The 25,888-nt window shown below is 39.3% G+C and overlaps 1 protein-coding gene across 2 annotated transcripts in view; it reads left to right on the forward strand.

Annotated features, from left to right (window-relative positions):
- Window positions 1-25,888, forward strand: part of HECW2 (HECT, C2 and WW domain containing E3 ubiquitin protein ligase 2) — a gene marked incomplete at both ends in the record, with an annotated part of 244,574 nt that overhangs the window by 18,688 nt on the left and 199,998 nt on the right. The gene's annotated exons all lie outside the window — the stretch shown is intronic.

A 25,888-nucleotide genomic window follows, 5' to 3' on the forward strand; every position in this document is an offset into this window, starting at 1 on the left:
GTGGGCAGAGGGCTGTAAGTGACCACGTCAGGGAAATTGCAGGTGAGAATCCCCAGAATGGGGTATGTCTCCAGAACCCAGGAAGGTCCCCTGGGGAGAGAGAGATACCCCAAGCTTGCAGAGTACGGGCACCAGATTGTGGCCATGCCAGCTCAGTCAGACCTTCTCTCCCTCCTGATCTCTCCTCCTTCCACCCCACTGTTACCCTGAGAGAGTCAGAAACTGGTGGGAAATAATCCATGTGGTGGAGTCCGGCCACGTCTCCTTTTCTCTCAGAAGGCTTTCTGCAGACCTACGTGAAGACAGGAGAGAAGATGTCATTGTAACTGAAGCTTGAAGTTTTGTCTCTGACACAGGACCAGACATTTTATTTGCAGAAGTGAACTGTTTTGTGACTTGATGTGACCAAAGGACTTTTCATTATCTCAGAATGACCAGAAAACTGAAGGGCCCTGCTCTCATTCCATCCAATGGTGGGCAAAGAAGTAGTCCCCCAGAGCAGATTAGGACAAACAGCAGGGTTGTAGAATAGGGTTAAGTCGTACTCAGTGAGTCCTGCTTGCTCAATGTAATAGTTCACTGAATACCCAGTTATTAAATTTATATGGAAAAATATGGGCTTAAACAGGGTCTTTGGAATTTGAGGCAGAGGAGACAGTTGAGATTTGTTTTGCTTGATTTTCAAGTTGCAAATTGTGATGTTACAAGACTGGAGGTTACAGGGATGTTATAGGCATGGTTTTAGTCTTAGCCTCAGAGGTGAAATTGAGCTGACTGGGACCAGGCAAAGTGGGATCAAAAACTGTACTGTTGGGGAAAATGCCTTTCTCTGATCTCTTGCTTCTAAGTCAAGCTGACTGACAGCTGTGCCCCAGTCCCCCAGAGAGAACCACTTTTGAAGAAAGTGGTTCTTCAAAAGACCCTGATGCATGTGGCATCAGGCTCTGAACTATTTGTGGAAAAGCAAAGCATTTCACTGAAGAGCAGCGAAAGAAGAGAAAATCAGGGGACCGTGTTCTCTGTGCTTTTGATGACATTGGTGGGATACAGCTGGATGCGGAGGTGAAGTGCAGAGCAATGATCATCGCCAACGACAACAAACAAAAAGCTAAGGCGGGTCTGCCTCAGCCCTTGAGGCATAAAGTGCAGGGTGACTGAAGTGAGGCCACCTGTCTCTCCGAACAGCCTCTGTATTCCTATAGGGACCAGCACGAACTGACAGGCCAAGAGAAGCGAGAGGTGGTGTGGGCCGTCAGTGTAGCGATGGTAAACCTCAAAGGATCCCATCTCCCTCAAAGGGAGAGCTCCAAATCAGAGAGTGAAAAAGAAGGCAGGATTAAGGTTGTAAGGTTTCAGTGTTCCCTCCAATTTATCCATGATACTGTGTTTACAGTGCTTTTATATTTAGAGAGTCCTTTCAGGAACATTTCATGTAATTGTTATAGCAACGAACCACCTTATTAACTATGCCACCTGTTGGTGGAAACTAGATGAGGAAACTCAACAGGTTAAGTTGCTTACCCAAGGTTAGATAGACGGTAACAAAATTTGATCAAAGTTGTCTTGTAATTTCCTAATTTGGAGAGCTCTCTCCAGTGTACCAGCCTTTACTGCTGTGTTAACAACTGCGGTGAGAGGATTTCAGATGATTTTTGGACAGTTTTAAAAAATTTAATAGTGATGTGTTTATTTTTAAGTTTGCCTTCTATTTTTGGCAAAGGTACTGGTTTTCAGTTAACGGACTAGGATAAACTTGTTTAAGTGAAAGAGTAGAAATTAAAAAGCACCAAGTAAATAGTGCTACTGAGATGTGGCAGTAATTGTGATGGGGGCCAGTGCACATGTATGTTTAGGAACTACTAGCCTAAAGACTTTTGCCCAAAACACAGAGCTTATAATTCGATTACATTCTCTGAATGTTATTCTTGAATTGTCTCATGTGGCTCAGTCCCAACTTCACAATTAGATTATAATCTCTTTTTGGACAGGGACTGTGCCTTTTACTGTGTCTTTTATAATATAGATGTTATGGGTTGAATTATGTCCCCCTACAATTTGTATGCTGAGGTCCTAACCGTAGTACTTTAGAATGTGACCTTATTTAGACAGAGGGTCTTTATAGAGGTAATCAAGTTAAAAATGAGGTCATTAGAATAGACTTTAATCCAAAATGACTGTTGTCCTTATGAAAAGGAGAAATTTGGATAAAGACGTGCCATTCAGGGAGAATGCCATATAAATATGAAGACAGCCATCTGCAAGCCAAGGAGAGAGGCCTGGAGCAGATCCTTCCGTCACAGTGCTCAGAAGGAAATAGTTCTGTCCACACCTTGATTTCAGGCTTCTATCCTCCAAACTGTGAGACAATAAACTTCAGTTTAAAATACCCAATTTGTGGTACTTTGTTATGGCAGCCCTAGGAAATGAATACAGTAGGTATTTGCTTAAATACTGAGAATGTAACTAAATAAGAATTCTTAAACTGAAAAACATGATCTTCTTCCAGTGCAATTCTGATCAAACTCATGAGTTTTGAATTTAAAATGCCTGTTCAGGGGGCTTCCCTGGTGGCGCAGTGGCCGATGCAGGGAACACGAGTTCGTGCCCCTGTCCGGGAATATCACACATGCCGCGGAGCGGCTGGGCCTGTGAGCCATGGCCGCTGAGCCTGTGCGTCCAGAGCCTGTGCTCCGCAAAGGGAGAGGCCACAACAGTGAGAGGCCCGCGTACCGCAAAAAAAAAAAAAAAAAAAAAAAAAGCCTGTTCGGGAGCTTTAAGGCCTTCTCAGGCTGCCCCTTCTCTCTCTTTCTACTTCAACAGTGTCCCCCCCAACCCCAGTCCTGCCACAGCACCGCCATATCCTGGGCTTGGGCACCCTCTGGTGTGTCTCCTTTTATGTGAGGTCCCCTAGATGTCTGGACTCCGCCACCCTGCGTCAGGTAAAGGGCTGTCCTCCTTTCCACAAACCTTAGTACTGAACCTGGATTGCTTTTTTTAAACTTCCAGTGCTTTGTAGTTTTTTTTTTTTTACTTCTTCTGGCCAGAAAAAAAATTGTTATCCTTAGAAGTGGTAGCACCCACTAAAAAGAGCACTATTTGATTTCACCACAGAGCCTGGCCCTTAATTAAAAGATGCTGCTGCCTCCAGCTGAGCTGTTGCCTTGTATGGCATTTGAAGCTGCAGAGTCTGTATTTATCTGGATGGGCTGCTGTTATCATAGCTGTCAGCATCCTGTATCTTTACCATTTGTGGGTGTGTGTCTTCTGCTGTATTCTGTGAGTTTGCAGACTGGCCATCTCTTAATCATGTTTGGATCCCCAGTTCCTAGTACCAAATTCAAATTCAATATGAGTTTGTTGAATCAATGAGCATTTTAAAAGGAAAACTGAGATTCAGTGTCCTATAGGTTGTATTTTAATTTGCCATACAATTGAATTCAATGATATGTTGCACCTGAAATGTTCTTCTAGTCTTTATTTTATTTTTTTAATAAATTTATTTTATTCATTTTATTTTTGGCTGCATTGGGTCTTTGTTGCTGCATGCAGGCTTTCTCTAGCTGCAGTGAGCAGGGGCTACTCTTAGTTGCAGTGCGAGGGCTTCTCATTGCGGTGGCTTCTCTTGTGGACCACGGGCTCTAGGCGTGTGGGCTTCAGTAGTTGTGGCACGTGGGCTCAGTAGTTGTGGCTCACAGGTTCTAGAGCGCAGGCTCGGTAGTTGTGGCGCAGGCTCTAGGGCGCGCGGGTTTCAGTAGTTGTGGCTTGCAGGCTCTAGAGTGCAGGCTCAGTAGTTGTGGCACATGGACTCAGTTGCTCCGCGGCATGTGGGATCTTCCCGGACCAGGGCTCGAACCCATGTCTCCTGAATTGGCAGGCAGATTCTTAACCACTGCGCCACCAGGGAAGCCCTCTTCTAGTCTTTAGATTCAGAATATTGTTGATTTAGAGAATGTTTTTAGTTCTGGACTGGATTCCCAAGATATTTTGGCTCCTATATTTCTAGGGAGCTTTAGGCAATGTTTTCAATGCTTTAGGTAGTTATCTGGACCTAAACACAGTAGATGGACTTAAATAATTCCCTGCCTTTTCCCATAATCTCTTAAAAAATCTATTTCTATGATTTAGATTGGATATATACGATCATTTTCTAGAATCTGTACTAAGTTTAAACCACTCTATTTTTAAGTTCTGTTCTCTGTGACTGAATGTTAAAAAAATATATGGCTGTCAGCACACTGACAAATTGGTCCTCTTGGATGATATTATATTTCTCATCACTTTTAGGATGATGTCCAAATTGTACTGTTGCTATTTACCAATTAAATATTTCTACCCAAATGTGATATATGCATTTTTATTTTGAAGAGCAAGGCAATGGAATGATGATGATATTTACAAATCCTTGCATCCAGAAATGAGAACACTTGGAAGCACAAGAGTATTTATATCTTTTCATGATCAAATCATGCATATGATGACACTGCCATCCTATATTGTGGGATAAATCTGTGCTGACTTGTCAGGGGGAGCAGCTGTTTTGAGGAGTCCTTTGCTGCTCTGGGAGAAACATTTAACTAAATGTTATTTGTTGCCCATACACCAGCCTCAGACAGATGAACCTCAAATACTACCAAACCAGGGAATTCACTGTAGCAGATATTCCATGGTTCTTGTGCAAACCCATGGTTTCGTGGCTAATACACGGTCTCTGCCTTTAAGGGACTTACTGCATGTTGAGCTTGGGATGGTGACTCAGGTTTGAGGAAGAAGGTCTGGTATTAGGACATGTGCTTCTTCTACATCTTATTCTGGCAGCATGGCACTGTCATTTCTGCCCTCATGCCAGAGCGCTCCTTATGGAGCGTCACCACAGCAACAGGATATGGAAGGAGCGCATGCTTGGCAAAATGGCCAGGAATCCTCTCTGAGCCTTTAGCCTAAGTCTGAAGGAAACCCTTGAATCAGCTGGAGGCTTTCTAGAACTTTCTGTTGGATGCAGCTCAATAATTAAGAGATCCTGGGAATTTTAGAACTCTGGCCAGGTTTGAACATGGTTGATTGGCCGAATGCATCAGACTGAAGTAGTGCTCTCACAACAAAGGGAAGATTGATCAATGTCCTGGTGCTACCCAGGTTTTGTTTCATGTAGCATTTCCTGTAAGAAGACCTCAGGAGTCGGGGTAAGTATGACCCAGACAGAGAACCACAAAATCCTAAATTTTAGGTTCTAAAGGGACCTTTGTTTCACTTCTCTTACATTTTAGTCAACAAACCAGAGGTTCATAGACTTGCTACAGTTTTCATGGCCAATGAGTGGGTATATAGGGCTAGAATTCAGATCTTCTCTCTGTTCTCTGTTGGTCTTGCATCGTCTGTTTTTCCCAGAGTCTTTCTAGCCAAGCACCGTGTTCAGTAGTGTGTTGATTAACTGGCTCTCTTTTAAAAGTACCCCCTGATTTGTAGTGTTTATAGATTTCCATCGTATAAAGACTTCCACCATGGCCAATTTCAAGCGTCCTAACAATCAGCTTTTCAAGTTTCAGAAACTGTTTAACAACCAGCTCCAACACACCACCAGTTGTATTCTTCTGCCTGTTCTTTTGGGCATTGTTGGTGGCATATCAGTGACCATTGCCTTGTGAGATAGGTAGGCCCCTTGAGCTGATGGGAGATAAAACAGTGTGACTAAGACAGGAGCCTATTTTATTGATCAGCTCAGTTAAAATGAGTCCAGCATTCCCTGGATTTTAATCTCTTCATAAGACTTTGTTGCCTTTTTGAGTTAAAGTATGATAATAAATACTGGGTGTGAAGAGGGGATGTTTCTTTTGGTTCTACAGCATTTTGAGATAGTCATGTTGTGGGACTTAGACTTTGCTATTCATAAAGATTCTGCATCTCGAGAGAAAGTCCAGTTGAGGGGTGCAGAACATCTCCCATTCACCTAGTCAGTTATTTATTTATATTTGACTATTACCACTGCATCCAAATCTGATTATGGCACTCTTCCATCTAGCTATTTTGAGTTTAGAGACTGGGGTGGGGGATAAGATACTAGGGGCAATGTCATAATAATCAGGATTGCTTACAGAATAACAGATTCTAGAACCAGAAGGACCCTAAAGATAATCGAAAATTCTTAAACTATAGATGAGGAAACTGAGAGACTGATGGAAACCTTCACATAAATAGCCACATAGCTATTGAGAGTCATTGTTTGGGATCATAACCTGTGATTCTCGATACCCCATTCAGTGTTCCTCCTATTACACCATTTTGACTATTTGGTTTTTTCTCACATTCAGAGCATGGACAGACATATAGCCTATGTCCTTAGCCTCTGACTTCAGATCGAATAAATCTTAGGTTTTCTAACATGCCCTTTGTTCCCATTAAGAAGTGGAAAGTGAATTGGAGTACTGATTTGGAGGAATGCCTAGGACTCGTTTAACCTCCTACAACTTGTGGCACATGAGTTGTCAGTGAAAGAACTCAGAAGGTGCTGGATGACTTGAAACGTGAAGCTTTTCAAAAGAATCATTAAAAGGTTTTTATGTATTCAGAGTGAAATCTTCAGTATTGAGAAAGAGAATAACCCATCTGTTTTGCATTGAGAGCAACGCTTGGCTCTGATGTGAGTATTCAGCTAAATTCAACAAGCATTTAAATGCCTACCATGTGCCAGGCAGTGTGCTAGGCACTGGGAATACAGATGATGAATAAAACATGAGCTTTGTTTTGTAGGAGCCTATAGCCAGTGGGAGAAGAGACATGTGAACAAATAACTTAAGTATAATCTTTAAGTGCAACATATGCACAGAGCACTTGGTGGCAGAAAGGTCCAGTTCAATATATGCTTTCATTTGTTAACTTAGGCTTAGTAGGAAGAGCACTGAGCAAGGAGTCCAGCAATTAGGTTTTAGTCCCAGCACTGCACTGCCTGACTGTGTGACCTGGTATAAATCAGTTAGCCTCTTCTTTCTGTGTTAGGGAAAGGAAGAATCATGGTGAACTTCTAAAAGGTTATTGGGAAAATTAAACAAATGACTATGAAAGTGTTTTGAAACTACTGTCTGCCACATAAATGTAAGTATAAACATTTTGGAAACATAACTTTTTTTGAACCATAAAGCTCATATTCTTTGACCAAGCTCTCCATATAAGCATTCATTATCAAGTATTTATTGCACACCTACTTGGTGCTAGACATCCTTCTCCATCTTGGGATACAGCAGTGAATAAAACAGAGTGGATCTCTTTTTGTGGAGCTTATATTTTAGAGGGGGAAAGACAGAAAATAAACCAATAAGCAATAAAATATCAGGATTGTCAAGTAAGTACAGTGCAGATAATAAAAACAGGATAATCTGACAGGAATGATTGGGTAGACTTATACTGGGGGTCAGGAAAGGCCTCTCTGAAAAGTGACATTTAAGCTGAATGACAAGAAGGAAAAAGCCGTGCCAATGATAGGAGTTTTCTAGGCAGAGGGAATAGTTCTAGCATAATTCCTAGGCAGGAATGAGCTTATTAGTAGGTTTCAAGAATGGAAAGAGGGCCAGTGTGGCTAGAGCAGAGTGGATAAGGGGGAAATGAGACATGATGGGGGTCAGAGAAACAGACAGAGGTTGGATCACAGAGCACTTTGTAAGCTAGCATAAGGAGTTTGGGTTTTATTCTAAGTATAGGGGAGACCAGTGAAGGGTTTTAAGAAGCAGGGTAACAGGTTTGAGTTTTTAGGAGATCACTTTGGCAGCTGGTGGAGAATGAATCATAGGTCGCAGTCTTGTGGCAGTGAAGGTGAGATAGAATACGGGCTTATAGCAGAGAAGTTGATAGAAGTTGAATGTATGTAGGGCATTATTGAAGGTGGTATCCACAGAATCCTCATGGCTCAGATAAGGGGTGCTGTGGGAAAGAGAAGAATCAGAGATGGCACCTTGAATTTTGACCAGAGAAGTTCAATTGACTGAGGGAGGAATTAACTGGGGGTAACAGGGAGGAAGGGAAGAGGCTGTTAAGAATTGCTTTGGCCATGTCAATTTTGACGTGCCTATTAGACATCCAGGTAGAGATGAAAGTAGAAAGAAGTGGGGTCCATGAATCTGGAGTCTAGGAATCATTGACAGATGGAGCTGGAGGAAGTTGCCTTGAGGGAGTATGTACATAGAGAAGAGAAGACCTAGGGTGCAGGCTGAGCCGAGCAGGGGAGGCACAGAAGCCTGAGAAAGAGTGGTCAGGAAAGAAAAGCAAGAGAGTGACATGTCCTGGAAGCTGTAAGAAGAAAGTAGCATATGATCAAGTAGAGGGAGTAATCAACAGTTAGAGCTGAGAAGTCAAGTACTGTTAAGAGTCAAGAATTGACCACTGGGCTTGGCAACATGGTAAGGGAGATCACTGCTGTCTTGACAAGATGAATGGGGATAGAAGTTGGAATGAAGTGAGCTGGGGAGAAAATGTAAGGCGAGGAAGTGGCTATTTTGGCTGCAGAGCATTCCCTCGAGGAACTTGCTGTGAAGAAGGCTAAAGCAATGGGGTAGTGCCTGGTGGGCATTCAAAATAAAGTGAAGGCATTTTAACATTTTGTGTTAAAAATGGATATGATGCAGTAGACGTTGTCCAGATGACATTGATGATTCAGGAGAGAGGATAAGTGCAGGAGATAAATATTTGAGAAGATGAGAGCACAGGTCAGGAGCTCAGACTTCAACAGGAGCAGAAGCATTTCATCCAGAAGGGTAGAAGGCAACGGAGAGAAGATGTGTCTAGAAGCAGGCCAGCAGTAGATCTGCCAATGAAGATATGAGCCTGTTCACTTCTGCTTTTTATGCATTTGAATGTTTTTTATGCATGTGGTAGAGAGGTGGAGGAGAGAGGTAAACATGTGACATAGTCACCTAGGGAAATAAGAGAATACATGTATTTGAGCAGTGTAGCAAGGTTGCATGGCAGTATTGAGTCCCATGCAAGATTTGTGGTCAGAAGACTGGTGAGCATCCCTGTGTTTGGTTTTGTTTTCTTTTTCTAGCAGCTGGGCTGCAGATGAGGTCTAAGTAGGTTGCTAGGTTTAACTACTGTTGAGCTTTGCCATGGGGCACAGCAGAAGGGGAAAAGGAAGATGGATTTGGAGGGTGATTAAAAGGATAGACCAAGGAATCTAGCAGGATGAGGAAGATATTGATTTCTTGGGGGTGATTGACAGAGAAAATGAATTGAAAGGCTTGAGACAGAGGATTTCTGGAGTGGGAGCATTGAAGCTGGTGAGCTAGAAGATCAGAGATCCTTGGGTGCAGAAATATGCCCAAAAAACAGGAAACAGTTTCCAAGATAATAAAATGTCTCAGGAGTGAAAATCCCTTTGGGATTTAATGCCAGTGTTTTGAGGGTTTCTCCACAATTAAAAGAAAAGAAATGTCATTACATTCTCAAGTTATAAACTTTTGACTAGGAGAGGCATTAGAAGACCCTCCAAAACCTTCCTGATGGTCGGACCAGGTTTACTGGGTGTTGGGAAATGAGGACATCATTTTCTTCTACCGAAAGATGTAGGGAGAGACTTTGAAGACTCTCTATTCCTACATTATCCTAGCAGATATGGTAGAAAACAGCATGACTAATGCTTTGGGCAACTAAATAAACATTCATGGGGAGAGTCGTAAGGAGAATTATGCTTTTTGACTCTTAAAGTTCATAGAATGGGACTCATAGCGAGTCTCCAACTCCAGTACCATGTACCTCCTCATCTATCAACAGTGATTTAAAAAAATGAAGTTTAGGGCTTCCCTGGTGGCGCAGTGGTTGAGAGTCCACCTGCCGATGCAGGGGATGCGGGTTCTTGCCCTGGTCCGGGAAGATCCCACATGCCGTGGAGTGGCTAGGCCGGTGAGCCATGGCCGCTGAGCCTGCGCGTCCGGAGCCTGTGCTCCGCAACGGGAGAGACCACAACAGTGAGAGGCCCGCGTACCGTAAAAAAAAAAAAAAATTGAAGTTTATCCAATGTGGATACTGCAAGTTGCTACAGGCCCTCCAATTGTAAGAAAGCTGTTTATTGTATGGATGCAAACAGAAAACTTTCTCCTAGAACTTAATTAAATATAGTAAAGACCTAATATAGCATGGTTAGCCAGCCACAGCCAATGAGTTGTTCCATTGTATATTATCAAAGTGAAATGGCACCTAAAACTTTGATCTTAGGTGAATATGAGGCCTAAACCATATTCATGTAAAATAATTTTAAAAGAAAGACTGGGTGCTATAGAAAATATTGGCAGTGTCGTGCTGAAGTAGGACAATGTGCTTGATATACAACCTGTGAAAACATGAAAAAGCGTCTGGCTTACAATCTGGCTACATATATTAAGATGGGAGATGGACCCGTTCCTGTTTTTTTAATTTCCTTCAAAAGATCTGAGGTCCTATCACATTTTGTCATTCTTCTTCCCTGTTACTTCCTTACACCTCCTGGTCTTATAGCTGTTGTTATCTTCTCTGCAAAGAGAATTTTCCAGAATGTTTTGGTTCATTTTCTTGAGAGCTCTTAAGCGTTAGAATTTTTTCACTGACAAGAGATAGCTGTAAAACTTTAGGGAAATGACTCAGTCTCCTAAAATAAATCACATAAGTTGCTGAGGACTTGATAATCAAGTCACATTTTGCAGAAATGAGCTGCACAGTATAAATGTCTTTTGGAAAGGACATTTAGAAAATTATGGCATCTTGAAGATCTGAGGGTTTGCACGTATAGAATCTCTTTCATTAGATGAGATGAATTTTTAATGACAGAGTCTACCTTTCCCTAGAAGTCTTTTTAATAGTTTATGTGTAATCTTAAGTGTGTGTGTAAAACAGAAACATTTAGTGATCTGTTGCTTTATTAGTATGATAATGTTCCACAAAACATATCTATTTAACACTTTTTACACATTACATTAACCATCAAAGAAAGAATCAAAATGCATTTAGTTAAGTGTCATTTTGGTAGCCTTTGGCTATTTTGTACTTACTAGCTGTCTCTTTGCCTGTGGTTCTACCCTATCTGGCACAATTAAAGCTGGTTATTAGTTGGGGAGAGCCTCAAAAGAATAAAAACCCCAAGGCAAAGAGATTTATTTGTTGGTTAATTCTTACTTTATTTGCTTTACAAATATTTCAGTTTCCTTCATAAGTACTCATTTGGTCTCCCAAATTAAATTGTCAGCCACAGAAATTGTGTTTGCTCTCCTATAGTGTGCTCTTTTTAGGGGGGTTCCAGGCCATTGTCAAAGGTATGCTGCAGTAATTTGTATTAGGTACCATGAAAAACATATCATTCAATATGCTACATTATTCATTTTGAAAAATGCCATTAAATGCATGACAGAGGAACATTATGGAGCATAATATCTCTCAGGGGGACTGAACAATCAAAGCAGAAGTAGCCGAAGTAACCTATGCTGTGCAGGTGCTCTGTGCACAGCATTTATGGCTAAAAGTCTCTCACTTGGATTCTCATGTCAGACAACAGTTCCAAAGTTTCCTTTTGACTAAGAATAAAAAATATACTGTTTGCAAACCATCCCCCCCCAAACCAAATCCAACATCTCTTAAATTGTAAAGTGCTATATAATGGCTTAATTATTGAATTTCTGACAAAAACTTGCTATTTCTTTCTTGCTTGCTTGCTTTCTATCTTTTTTTTTTTTTTTTTTTTTTTATAACTTAAGGTTTTTGTGGCAAGTTTCTCTCCTTGGGATGCCTAATTGCAGCTAGCTAGTACTCTCCATTTGATGATCCTATAAATGGTCACCATCCTTTGATTCAGTGTTTTAACTTATCTGGGGAATTTTGTTTTCCATTGGAAATCATATTGATGAATAAAGTATTGCCATTAATAAAACTTTTTTTGGTAAGATTATGAATGACGCTCTCTAAATGTTCATTTCATTGAAAGGTATCTGTGAATGTAGATTCACATCTGTGTATATAAAACGTCTGTGAGAGGTATATTGTTACCTGATATGACACTTTGAAATATTTGGGAAGAAGAGGGGATGATTCATATTTTTAAAGCTAGAGTTTTTAAAGAAAAATTTTATTTAAAAATTGCTAGAAGAATATTGTATTCTTTTGTAAAAATTTCAAATAATACAAATTGTTTCCCTTTCTCCACCAAAGGTAAGAAGTATTAATGATGGATTATGTAATAATACACATGAACACATATACAAGCAAAAACAGACTTTTAAACAAAAAATGTATCATGCTAGACATGTTCTTTTGTAAATTGCTTTTGTTTTCACTTTGCAATGCATCTTGGACATCCATCAATCTTGATGTTCATTGTTTTCAGCTGCATTGTAATATTCCCTAATGTGCTTCTACCATAATTCATTTAATCATTACCCTGTTGAGGGCTATTTAGATTGGTGCCAAAATTTGGTATTATAAATAGTGCTGCAAGAAAAATTCTTACACTTACATTTTTGAGCATTTGTGTCATTATTTCTAAAAAATTAATTTCTAGGCATGGAATTGCTGAGGCAAAGAATGTGCACATTTAATTTGAGGGATAGTGCAAAATATCCCTCCAGAAACATCATATCAATTTACTAAAGCCTGTTATTAACTGTGAAATTAAATTAGAAATTGCTCAAATGATAGCGGGCACAAGTCTGCTGAATGATTAAGGCATACATCACAGATGAAGTTGTATACCTTTTTAGGTTTCATGGAAGTTTAAAAACTGTGTTTAAATAGACACAAGTTGAATATAAAAATAGGAAATTATTTTAAACTTTGTATTTTGCATTTCCTGAGAATGCAGGTTAGTGGCTTAGAGAGAGGGCAAAAGAGTCACCATTCAGTCTTGGAAAAAGAGGTGAGGGAGGGGCATCTGTCAGGAAGATGCTATCTGGAGCAAGGTGGTATTTAGTCAGATTTTCATGATCTTTAAGTAAACCAACTGTGACTGGGATTGAGTCCAAGAAAGTCTTTGTGCTAGGACAATACAGATCTTTAAGCTATGGAATAGAATAACAGAATTTCCTGTGCATATTTGGTTTATAAAAATAGCCTCTTTGAAAGTCCATTTTCAAGTTTCAAATATCCCGTGCTTCTGAACTATTTCTAGGCTATCCTGTTTCAGTCAAAGGGCTTGATTTTAATACAATGCATAAGCTTATCTTTTCACTCAACAGCAAAAATGCTATATCTTTTCCAGAGGTATGCAGGCATTAGTCATATACCCTATCCTCCTTCCCCCCAACACGAAAATCCTTCCTCTGTCTGTCCCATTTCCTTGCTGATGTATGTAACAGGAGTGATGCAGTTTCTCTGCAATGTTGGCAGTTAAAATTAGGCTGTCCCTTTTGGAAAGGCCTCAAGAATCCCACAGTGAAGGTTACAAAGACACCAAACACTATTTACTATGATTAGAAAGATTGTTGAAAATTTGAGATTTGGTTCTTACATTTATGAAAAAGTTCCTGAGAAATTGGCCTGAGGGAGAGAGCCAATTAATTTCTTATAAGACAAATTCTCCATACTTCTAGATTCTAGCATTTTTTTATTATTCTAAGTGGTTCTTATAATTCAGTTATTGATAATGTAATATTGAGTACCTATTGTATTAGGACCTTCTCCAGGAGTTTATTTAAATCCAGAGAAGCTTTTGTTGTACTGAAAACTTGGCAGCATCTAGTGAGACTATTTTCTTGCCTTGAAAATGTCAGTAGATACGGCAATGAAAGGCTACTGAACCATTTATTCAAAGATGTGTTAACATTTGCTTATAATTTGAAGTATCCTTTTGAGAAGAGTTAGGCCTGCAAGTCCAAGCCTCTTTCAGTCCTACGTAGGAGACTATGTGGTTAGAACATCGGCATTGATGTTCAATAGGCCTGGGTTTGAATCCCATCTTTGTCACTAACAGTGGCTTGTACTTAGGCAAATTATGTGAATTACAGTTTCATCGTCTGTCAGGTGGGCACCATAACTCTTATGGGACTGGAGAAAGAAATTAATACATGTTCATAAAGTGCATAGCACCATACTTGACTTGGAGGAAGAGCTCGATCATGAGTTGCTATTCTTCTTTTTTTAATTTAATTTTATTTTTTACTGAAGTATAGTTGATTTACAATGCTGTGCCTTCTCTGCTCTACAGCATAGTGACTCAGTTATATGCATATAAACATTCTTTTTATTTATATTCTTTTCCATTACGGTTTATCCCAGGATATTGAATACAGTTCCCTGTGCTATACAGTAGGACCTTGTCGTTTATCCATTCTATATGTAATAGTTTACATCTGCTAATCCCAAACTTCCAGTCCTTCCCTCCCCCAGCCCCTCCCCCTTGACAACCACAAGTCTGTTCTCTATGTCCATGAGTCAGTCAGTTTCTGTTCTGTAGATAGATTCATTTGTGCCATATTTTAGATTCCACATATAAGTGATATCATACGGTATTTGTCTTTCTCTTTCTGACTTACTTCACTTAGTATGATAATCTCTAGTTGCATCCATGTTGCTGCAAATGGCATTATTTCATTCTTTTTTTGTGACTGAGTAGTATTCCACTGTGTATGTGTACCACATCTTCTTTATCCATTCATCTGTCCATGGACATTTAGATTATTTCCATGTTTTGGCTATTGTGAATAGTGCTGCTATGAACATAGGGGTGCATGTCATCTTTTTGAATTATAGTTTTGTCCGGGTATATGCCCAGGAATAGGATTGTTGGATCATATGGTAATTCTATTTTTAGTTTTCTGAGGAACCTCCGCACTGTTTTCCATAGTGGCTGCACCAGTGAGTTGCTATTCTTATAGTTGGCACTTCATTCTCTGTTTTGTGGAAGCTTAAAATAGTGCTTCCCAGAGTTTTTCACCAGAGAATTCCTACTGCAGATAGCAGTGGTTAAGTAACATTGGCCTCTGAAAGTATAGCTCGAAGTGGTCTGCTACTGGGATGGAATTATTTGAAGTCTTGTTTTCATATAGAAATGTATGTTTTCATAGAGAATTGCTTTTTAAAAATTACTAATTAGATTACTTAATTTTACTTAGCCCTCCCCGTTCTTCTTCAAATCTTTGAATAAAATTATGCTCCATGTTTGTAATAGGACTGGGAGGGTCCCCAGCATACCTGTGCATTCTTCTGGAGCATGCATGCTCAAGTTAAGAACCATCGCCCAGAACTATTAAGACCTGAATGCAGTTGTCATTTTGAGATTAAGAATGGATTTGGGGGCCAACATGTCATTACTGATTGAAACAAAATAATAACATTGGATTGTAAGCGTATGTTGGTTTGCTAGCCATACTTCTATCTCCATTTTTTAAATTTACTTCTTCTTGGAGTTACTGGGCACCCGAATCTATAGAATACCGTAAACCCTTTACTCTCACTGGGGAGACAAGATATGGAGTACAAGATATCAAAAGATTCATATCTGCATACAGGGACATATGATTAGATGAGAAATGAGTGGTGTGGATAGTAAATTACATGTTTAAGAGAGAAAGATTCTACTTTGGACTGGAAGTCAGAGGTGGTTTCATAGAGGTTCATAGAGGATTTGATTAGAGTTTGAAGAATAGGTGAGATTTGATTCGTTGGAAAAATGGCACCTTAGGGGTATTTCTTCTTCTTTTCCCTTCTCACATCCAAACTGTTTCTAAACCTTAACTGCTATGTCTTTTACCTTATCCAGAAACACCCAATTTATTAAACTATAGTAATTATATACCTCTTTTACAACTTCCTATGTTAACTATATAACATATTCCTCTCCTTGAAGTTGTTAAACATGTTTATTTAACTGGCTGCATTTTGCTAGATGTCTGTTTCTCTGCACACATAATCAAAATGTTTTTTTCCCCAAGGACTTGGCCATACTGTTTTGTCTTCAAAACCCTTAACTTCACCATTAGTCTTTGTCGTCAAATTCAGAGTCCTTCTCATCTAGCCAGGGTTCCTTCCAGGACAGTGTGTCTTCTATCATTACTCACAGGATACATACTGACTTCCCAGGCCATTTTCTCCCCTTCTCTCCGTGCTGCTCACTCCCACCATCTCCATTTTTCCTCCCTTTTATGTCTCCTTCTCCCCTTTGATTGCCTGAAAACACCTACACCTTCTTAAGAAAACTCCACTTCCCGCTGATGTACCTTAGGAAGGGCATGCTTTCTGCAGGATTGTCAGAGCTTTGTGGAAACGAAGACTTGTTCTTATTCTTACAGCTCTTCCATAAACATCTTTGGGTGCAAGTGAGGAAGATGAGGCAAGTGAGGCAGTGGTGTGGAGGCATTCTGTTGAGTTTTCTTTTGATAAATTTATTTATTTATTTTTGGCTGTGTTGGGTCTTCGTTTCTGTGTGAGGGCTTTCTCTAGTTGCGGCGAGCGGGGGCCACTCTTCATTGCGGTGCGCGGGCCTCTCGCTGTCGCGGCCTCTCTTGTTGCGGAGCACAGGCTCCAGACGCGCAGGCTCAGTAGCTGTGGCGCACAGGCTTAGTTGCTCTGCGGCATGTGGGATCTTCCCAGACCAGGGCTCGAACCCGTGTCCCCTAACATTGGCAGGCAGATTCTCAACCACTGCACCACCAGGGAAGCCCCATTCTGTTGAGTTTTAAAGGACTCTACATTGGAAGCATTTGAAAAATTTGGTGTGTATGGAAGGAAATGGTAGCTAAGCAAGTCAGTGGAGAACCATAACCTAAAGAATTTAACTACTTCCAAGGGAAAACAGATTGTGGCAGCTGAGCACCTTAATAAAATGGGAAAGGGGCCTTGCGTGTTCACAACTAATGATGCTGTCTGCTATTTGGTGGGAGATGAAGGGGGTTCTGTCATTATTGTTACCTGCGAAGTTGTGCAGAGAGCTAGCAAACCTGTTAAGCATAAATAGAAAATGTTTTTTTTAAAAAAATAATACAAAGAAAGAAGCCACAAAACCCAAACTCACTCCTGTCCTCGCAGTTCACTGCTTTCCCCGTTAAAAGAAGTTAAGAATTGACAAGTCCAGGTCCTTATTTGTGTGTGTAGATGCAGGTCATTGAGTTGGTATGAAGTGGGGTAGGTACACAATGGTTCCAGGAGGTGAATGTCAGTAAGCTCTTGGGGAAGGGAGTGGAAGGCCTACTTTCAGAAGTGAGATTTCTCTGGTACCTGAGTCATATTAAGCACTACCTTACGGATACCTTCATTTGTTCTTCTGGAGTAGAAGGCACAATATAATGTCTTTCCTCTGTCACATCAAACTGTAAATAGCTCTCATTCTTCCATATGCAGAAGGCTTCACAAAGGCAGTTTTTGTTTTTTGAAGTGGAATATGTGAAAAACCTAACCCTATATATTATCTATGAGACAGTAATTTGCTGGAACCTTCAGGGACATTGCCACAGTCCTAACCAGGCCACCTTTACTCAATGCTTGTTTCCTTCTTACCTCTGTAAACACTCAGCTTGGTTACCACTAAAGAATTGCGTGTAGGCAGGAATCTAAGTATCTAAGGGTATTAATTTGGGGCATGTTTCTCAAAAAGGAGAACGCAATGGAGATACTTTTATAGCTTATGTTGAACACTTAAGAATTATTCCTTAGAAGATCGATACAGTCTTATACATAGCAACAAGAAATGTATAAGAATGCCTGTTTTTACATGTTTATTTTTATTTCCTTTACTAGATATTCAGTAAATCTTTAAAAATGGCATTTCAGAACTCTTCTCCATGTGATAATTTACTACCTATTTTTTTAGTCCTGTGTAGTTTTTCTTTAATCACTATGTAAATAGACCCTGAGAATTGACCCATATGTGTTTATCTAAAAACCATTTCTGTACTTTGAATTATAAACTTCTCAATTACTTCTACGTATTGATTATCTTTGTATATTTTTTATTGTTTTTAGACATGCAAACTGCTCACCCCTCAGTCCCTGGGCACCACCATTCTACTTTCTGTCTCTATAAAGTTGACCATTCTAGGTACTTCATATAAGTGGAATCCTACAAAACTTGTCCTTTTGCTACTGGCTTATTTCACTTAGCATAATGTCTTCAAGATCAAACCATGTTGTAGCATGCATCAGAATTTCTTTCCTTTTTAAGGCTGAATAATATCGCATTATGTGTGCCAGATTCTGTTTATCCATTCATCCATTGATGGACACTGGGCTGCTTCTACCTTTTGGCTATTGTGAATAATGTTGTTATGAACATGGATGCATAAATAGCTGTTCAGGTCTCTTTTTAGTCCCTTTGGGTACATACCCAGAAGTGGAATTGCTGGATCATGTGGTAATTCTCTGTTTGATTTTTTGAGGAATTGCCATATTGTTTTCCACAGTGGCTGTTATCAGTTTTCATTTACGCTAGCAATGCATATGAGTTCTTATTTCTGTTTTGTTTTGTTTTGATGCTAGATATCCTAATGCGTGTGAAGTGATATCTCATTGTGGTTTTGATTTGCGTTTCTCTAATGATTAGTGATGTTGAGCATCTTTTCTTGTGATTATTGCATTTATATATCTTTGTTAGAGAAATGTATATTCAAGTCCTTTGCACATTTTTTAAAACCAGGTTGTTTTTTTGTTGTTGTTGAGTTGTAAGAGTTCTTTAAATATCCTGGATATCAAACCCTTAACATTGCAAATATTTTCTCCCATTCTGTGGGTTGCCTTTTCACTCTGTTGATAGTGTCCTTTGATACACGAAAGTTTTTAGTTTTGATGAAATCCGACTTATCTGTTTTTTCTATTGTTGCCTGTGTTTTTGACATCATAGTCAAGAAATCGTTACCAAATCCAATGTCATGAAGCTTTCCCCCTATCTTTTCTTCTAAGAGTTTTACAGTTTTAGCTCTTATGCTTATGTCTTTGATCCATTTTGAGTTAATTTTTGTATATGATGTAATGTAATAGTCCAACTTCATTCTTCCATATGGGGATATCCAGTTTTCCCAGCACCATTTGTTCAAAGGACTGTTTTTTCCCCTTTGAGTGGCAAACATTTTAAAGAAGAATATTTGCAAATTCATTTTATTTTCTCTCGGAGAGGCACTGTGGTATACAATATTGGGTTTTGGAATCATACAAACCTGAGTTTAGATATACCTCTGTTGCTAACTAACTATATGATCTGGGACGAGTTAACTGACCTTTCTGGGCCAGGATATTGGATGAATCATCCATCTGTCTGGCTCCTGTATCTACTTCTAGATGGTCTGAACTTTGTCATGAACTAGAGGGGTAGTGCTTATTGACTCACTAAAGTTGCAAAACCAGCCCCAGGTTTAGGCAAATGATGGAGGAAAGTATATTATTCTCAGTCAAGGTACGACAGAATTTAGTTTCCCTTTAATCAATTTGTCTTATACCTTAGGTGGTGAGAGAAATAGAAAACAAATTCTTATTTGTCACTCTTATTATCTGTAATATTCTTTTTCTGGGATAATTTTCTAGGTGTATAAAAGTTTTACATGCAAAGGGTGATATTTTCATGTCTTCCTTTTCTCTATTTATTTATTGCTGTTTCAGTGTTGATTTCTATTGTTTTTATATTTCTTTCATGTTTTCCAGCAATATTTCTGAAACATTTGGGTGGCATTTGGCATTTTTTTATTTTATTTCTTAAGGGGAATGATTCATACTTTTCCATTAATTGTGCCTACTTCCTAGATTTATAAACCATTATTCTCAACGTTTTAGAAGATGGAATATATTGTGTTCCATTGCTGACTAAAAAGTAACAAACAAATCTTCTCTCCTAAGTTCTTGACTTGAACGTTTACTATTAAAAGAATAGATTTCTTTTATATAACACAGTTCCTTAAGCTTTTGTACATGGCATTTTAATTAATGAGTAAAGCTTAAAATCAAAGAATCAGGAGGATTCTTAAAGACCACATAGCCCTGACACAGAAAATAGGTTTCATCTTACATGCCTACGTAAATTGAATCGTAGAAGCTACGCAGAGTACTATGTTTAGCAAGATTGACGCTTAATTCTGGAAAGAGTTGTGTAAGTAATTAGCATGACTAGGAGATGGAGAACAATATTATTTCATTTTATTCTATTCTATTACCAATCTTAATATGATCTATTTTACAGATTCGAAAACTGAATCTAAAAAGAAAAATTATTTGGACAAATTTATTGTACATAGCATACCTGTAGTGGGTTGAATAGTGTCCTCCCAAAATTTGTGTCTACCTGAAACCTCAGACTATGACCTTATTAGATCTTAGCAAATATAATTAAGATAAAGTTGTATTGGGTTAAGGTGGGTCTTAAATCCAGTGACTGGTGTCCTTAAAAGGTGAGGGCAAAACAAAGACACAGAGAAGTCCAGGTGGAAACAGAGGAAGAAATTGGAATGGTGCACCAGGGATTGCCAGGAACCATCATAAGCGAGGAAGAGGCAAGGGAGCACGATCTTGTCAACAAATTGATTTTAGACTTTTTGCCTATAGAACACTGAGAGGACAAATTTCTGTTGTCTTAAGCCACTTAGTTTATGATACCTTGTTATGGCAGTCCTAGGAACCTAATATAATATCTGGGGCTAGAAACCTACTTCCTTATTCTGGTCCCAAGGAGTTAAGTGCAGTGTGAGGGAGAAAGCATAGAAGACCTAAACTTCAAAAAATGGAAGCTCTATAGGATTACACTTGATAAACCTTTGGGTTCCAGTTGTGAGATCCTACAATCTAAAACGTACATTAAATATTATAATAAGAACAGTATTAATTCAGTACAAAAATGGCACAAGGATGTTCTTGATTGAGTGCTATATCAGTCAGGGTCCATGCAGAAAGCAGATGGCCATCTCAGTTTAGGTAATTTGAGGAGCCTTTAATACAGGGACTACTTACAAGGGTATGAGCAGGGCAAAGGGAAATCACAAGGGTTGACACATGGCTAGTATCAGCAGAGTGGATACCATTACCACTCCTAGACCTGAAGATGCAAGAAGAGGGGACTGTTACTAGAACCTGGATGACAGAGAGAGCCAGGTGGAGAGGGTCACCTGGCAGGAGCTATATAACCTGCAAGAGAGCTATATGTTTAGGACTAGGGGTTTAATATCCCAACTTTCCTCTTCTCCCTCCTTTCTGTCTCTTGCTGGTACTACTTGTTGGCTAAATCCAGTTGCAATCTTGAAAGAAAAGGATCTCAATGATGCAGTCAATACAAGTCAGTGTCCCAGGGCAGAGAGCAGAGTGGAAAGGGGTGCAGAGTGGGTAGGGGTAGGGGTGGGGCAAATGGAAGATAATCCAGCACCGATGCCAATGTGTATAAGGATATCACCATGTAGAATTTCCTAGACAACATACAAAATTCAAATCAGAAAATTCCTTGTCTAAATACTTGGCCCATTCATCACAAATAAAAACAACGTTCTTGCCTGTTGTGAAGTCTTAATCTACTTACCTCCGAGTATCTTGTTTCTTATGGTGACCGGTTTTATAGCAATGTGTATTTGTTTCCAGGACAGTGAATGCATTGGCCCCAACAGGCATTAAGTAGGACAGTGTTGTATTAATAAAAAACAACAAGGCTTTAGATGGCATTATTTCCCCCAGGAGGCTGAAAATGCATTTGCAGGAAAATGCATTCCCCGCCAGGTTATGAACTAATGGAAGTGTAATTTCTGTTTTATAGATGAGAAAATCAAGGCACAGGGAAGACTAGTACCCTGCTCAGTGTCACTTCTAGTGTGTTTAGTATTCCATGCAGTGACTTCTGTTGCTCAGTTTGAGAGGTGATCAGTGGCTGCTGGGAAGTCATGATATGGGATAGTTTGGGGGAGTACAAGGAGTTCTGGCAAGAGTGTAAAAATAATTCCCTCTGAGAATTAAACTATAAAGTTGACATATTGATCATGCCAAGTCATCTTAAAGAACTCGCAAAGTTCTCAGGTCTTTAAATCATTGAAGTAGCTAGTGAAGAGCATGGATTCCAAAAACTGGTGGGCTGGGCTTAAATTTAGGCTTGGTCACTTTTTCTCTGTGATGTTGGGTAAGCTGCATAACTTCTTTGAGTCTCAGGTACCTCATGAAAAAATGTGTGCCATGGTAGGGTCTTCCTCATGGAGTTGTAAGGAAAATTATAAGAGCTAATGACTAAAATGTACTTCATAAAACACCTGACATCAAGGAAGTACTGAGTATATAAGTATTATTATTCCAAGCCCTGGCTATAACAGATCCAGGGTTTGGAAAAATCCAAAGAGATTATGAAAAATCAGAAGGAGTCTCAGAAGCTTAGAGCGAGCAGTGTAGTCCTTGGCAGTGTCCATCCAATCACTGTCCAGGGAGAGGATGTGCTGGCCCAAGGATGAAGTCTGTGTGGTCCCAAGGGCCAGAGGTGCATGTGTCAGATGACATTAGCCAGAGACCTTTAAACATCTGAAGTTGTTCCCCTACTTCTGATTTCTTGATACCCGGCAAACTTGTAATGATAATTTGGCTTTCTGTGGAGTTTTCCTAGAAGGCCAGAGGATGCAAGAATTAGACCCCCATCAAGTGACCTTTCTTTGTCAACTTAATCTGCCTTTCTGATTCTGAGTAACTCCTAGGAGCCTGACAAGATCAAACCTCTTGCAGAGCCAGGAGAAAGATCCGGAATAGTGGGGATTTCACCAAGTCACAGTCTCTCAAACTACAGTCCCCAGGCTGTTTGTAGGTATATGTGATAAAGGGTCCCGTGATCAAGTCAGTTTAAGCCGCCATGGATGTCAGAAGGCTTCTGGGAACCTTTGTACTTGCTAATTCATGTTGTGAGCCTCGAGGGGGCAGTGTAGAGTCCATCATACTCTACTCTTATTTGACCATTGGCTGCCTTTCCTAGTAACTTCTTAAAGCACTAAGGTTTCTCAAAATGCACTTTACAAAATGCTGCACTAAGGAAATATCACTCCATAAGGCTTCTTGGTAGAACATCCATTTGCCAGCAATAGACAATTTCTCAATATGGTAGTTAACTTCATGCATGGAATATTCTTCAGTTAATGGCATGAAGTCACTGTGCCGTATGGAGAGAGAACCAGACACAGGTGAAAAATTTGTCCCGAATAGTCCATAAAGTGACTAATTCACAACAGATTGCACTTCAATCACAGTTTATTATGTACCAATCTGTGCTTCAAATTCTAGGAATTGTTGTTTTCCTGTTGCCTGTAAAGGTTATCCCGTAGAGAGGTTTATACTTCTGCTGCGTTTTTCACAGAGGCGCTCTTCATCGTGGCAGTAGCCACGTCCCCAGTGCTAGTCTTGCTTGCCAACAAAAGCAAACATACATAATAATCAAAAGGCAGCTCTGTAGATAGTGACTCGAGTCTGAGAAGTAAAGTTTCACTTCTGCAAAACTGCCCAATATTTTGCTTTTGATACCCAGAAAAATTCAATCCTCATTACCTTTTTCTAGGTTTCTTATATATTGAACATCATACATATGATTAGATGCTATAAATACATTAAGGAAAAAGAAAATAGGTGTATGTTTAAGGCCCACAAGTAAATATAAGATAGCATAGCCTGGCAGTGAAACTCATGTACTCTGAAGCCAGGCATCTGGATTGAATCATGGTGCTGCTGCTAATTAGTTTTGTGCCTATGGGCATGTTATATAGTCCCTCTTCGCCTCTGTTTTCACCCTCATAATATGGGAAGAATAATAGCATCTAAGTCATAGGTTTGCTGTTAGGATTAAATTAATTTATATTTATAAAACACCCTGAACAATGGATGACAGGTAGTACACATTATATAAAGCGTTAAATCCGCATACCTAAAGAAAGTCATGAAAAAGCAAAAAATCAGTCTTTAGAAAATGACCTTTTTGTACAATAAGAATAATAAAATTGTATTTTAAGGAATGGTTCTTAATCACTCAGTGTTCATAAACCCTGTTTAAGATGAACAGAGGGCTTCAAATTGGATACAAATTATCTACTGCTGCTACTCTTCAGTGAAATAAGGAAGTTGCCAAATGATATCCCCAAAGTCACAGCAAGGAAGACAAACGCTCTAATCTGGCCTGTTATTCTCTTGCCTGTGTCACACACCACACACACCTCAGTGGTCTCTTCTCTACTATTGGCTGAAATACGGCCACAAGATCCCCATCCCCGGACACATGTAAGCGTATCCTCAGGGGTGTATTTTTTACAAGGAATTTTAAGTTTTGTGTTTTTGTTCCAGGGATCATCCCTCCAAAGTATTTAAACATATTCTGACTCATTGAGATCATCAGTTTATAACATTTGTGCTTAAATGTTGCTGTCACCATGAGAAAGATAAAAGGTAAGTTTAACATGTCTGTGATGTACTTGTGCCAAGAGAGGACCCAAAACAAAGATTTCACAGTAGCTTTAATAAAGAAAAATGAGAAGAACTGAGTCATTTCCCAGCATCGTGCATTATTTTCATGATGAACTCAAACTAACTTCTGCTGTTAGTCGTCAGTGTTAGGGGCTCATTATAGTTCCAGCAAACACCATCGTCAGTAACAGTAAATGAGAATTTTATTTGTTTTCTAGTTTTGCTTGTACTTAATGCATTTTTTTGTTGTATAAATTTGTTTGGCACTATTGGCATTTAGTTATACATTTGTATATATTTCATATTATAACAAAAATTACTTATCTATGCTAGGAATCATGCCAGAATTTTTTTTCTTTTTATATAAGGAATCTGTTCATTAGTCATATTTGAAAAACACTGCCTAGGAAGGAGATTGTCTTGGCCCTGAGGTCTTCATTTTGCTTGAAAAGAGATTCAGAACACAGAGGGTAAAGGAGATTTTTCCTGCCTTTTTCCTAACTTGTAGTGCTGGGGTGCCCAGCCTACCAACTGAGAGAAGTCAACACTGTACACAATGACTATAGGAAAAGCCAATTCAGACAGTTGGTCTCTTTCTTCACATTGCTCTTAATTTCTCTGTTCCTTTTCTTCGTTCTTTTTTTTAAATTGAAGTATAGTTGGTTTACAATGTTGTGTTAGTTTCAGGTATACAGCAAAGTGATTCGGTTATATATATATTCAGTTATAATATATACATATATACACACATATATATATTCTTTTTCATATTCTTTTCCTTTATAGGTTATTGCAAAATATTGAATATAGTTCCCTGTGCTATACAGCAGGTCCTTGTTGGTTATCTATTTTGTATATAGTAGTGTGTATGTGTTAATCCCAAACTCCTAATTTATCCCTTCCCTCCCTTTCCCCTTTGGTAACCGTAAGTTTGCTTTCTACGTCCGTGGGTCTATTTCTGTTTTGTATATCTCTGTTCCTTTTAAATCTTCAAAATTTTCCTTTTATCTGCTTGCTGCTCCTCGGGCATTTTCTGGCAAGCTCCTGCATTAGGGCCTTTGCACATTCATTCTCTGTGCTCATAACACAGAGACCAACTCAAGAACTTTACTCAATTCTTTGCTCCAATGTCACCTTCTGAATGGAGTCTACCCTGCTTTCCTCCTCTGGAGCCTCTAACCTGTTCTATTTCCCCAAAACACTTACACCTTCCAATACCCTCTCTAACTTGCCTTATGTTTTTTGTTTATTGTCTATCTCTCCCTTCCATCTCCTGCTAGAATGTAAATTCCATGAGGACAACAGTTTTTTTATTTGTTTAGTTCACTCATGTATCCCAAGGGCTTAGAATTGTTCCTGGCACAAAGTAGGCACTCAGTAAATAATTGTTGAATGAATTTTGTCATTCTACTTTCTCCTTAGTCCAATTCTTCATAAGGGTATAACCTGTGTTTCTTCTTTCCAAAAAGTTTTGAGGATGGGGGTGGAGGTGGCACATTTGTATATATTAGTGGGAAGAAGTTCAGGATACACAGCTCTACATTGTCCTGACATTTTCCACATTAAGTGAGGTATTTTA

Source organism: Grampus griseus (genome assembly GCF_964374135.1).
Source record: "Grampus griseus genome assembly, chromosome: 7".
Taxonomy (NCBI): Eukaryota; Metazoa; Chordata; class Mammalia; order Artiodactyla; family Delphinidae; genus Grampus; species Grampus griseus.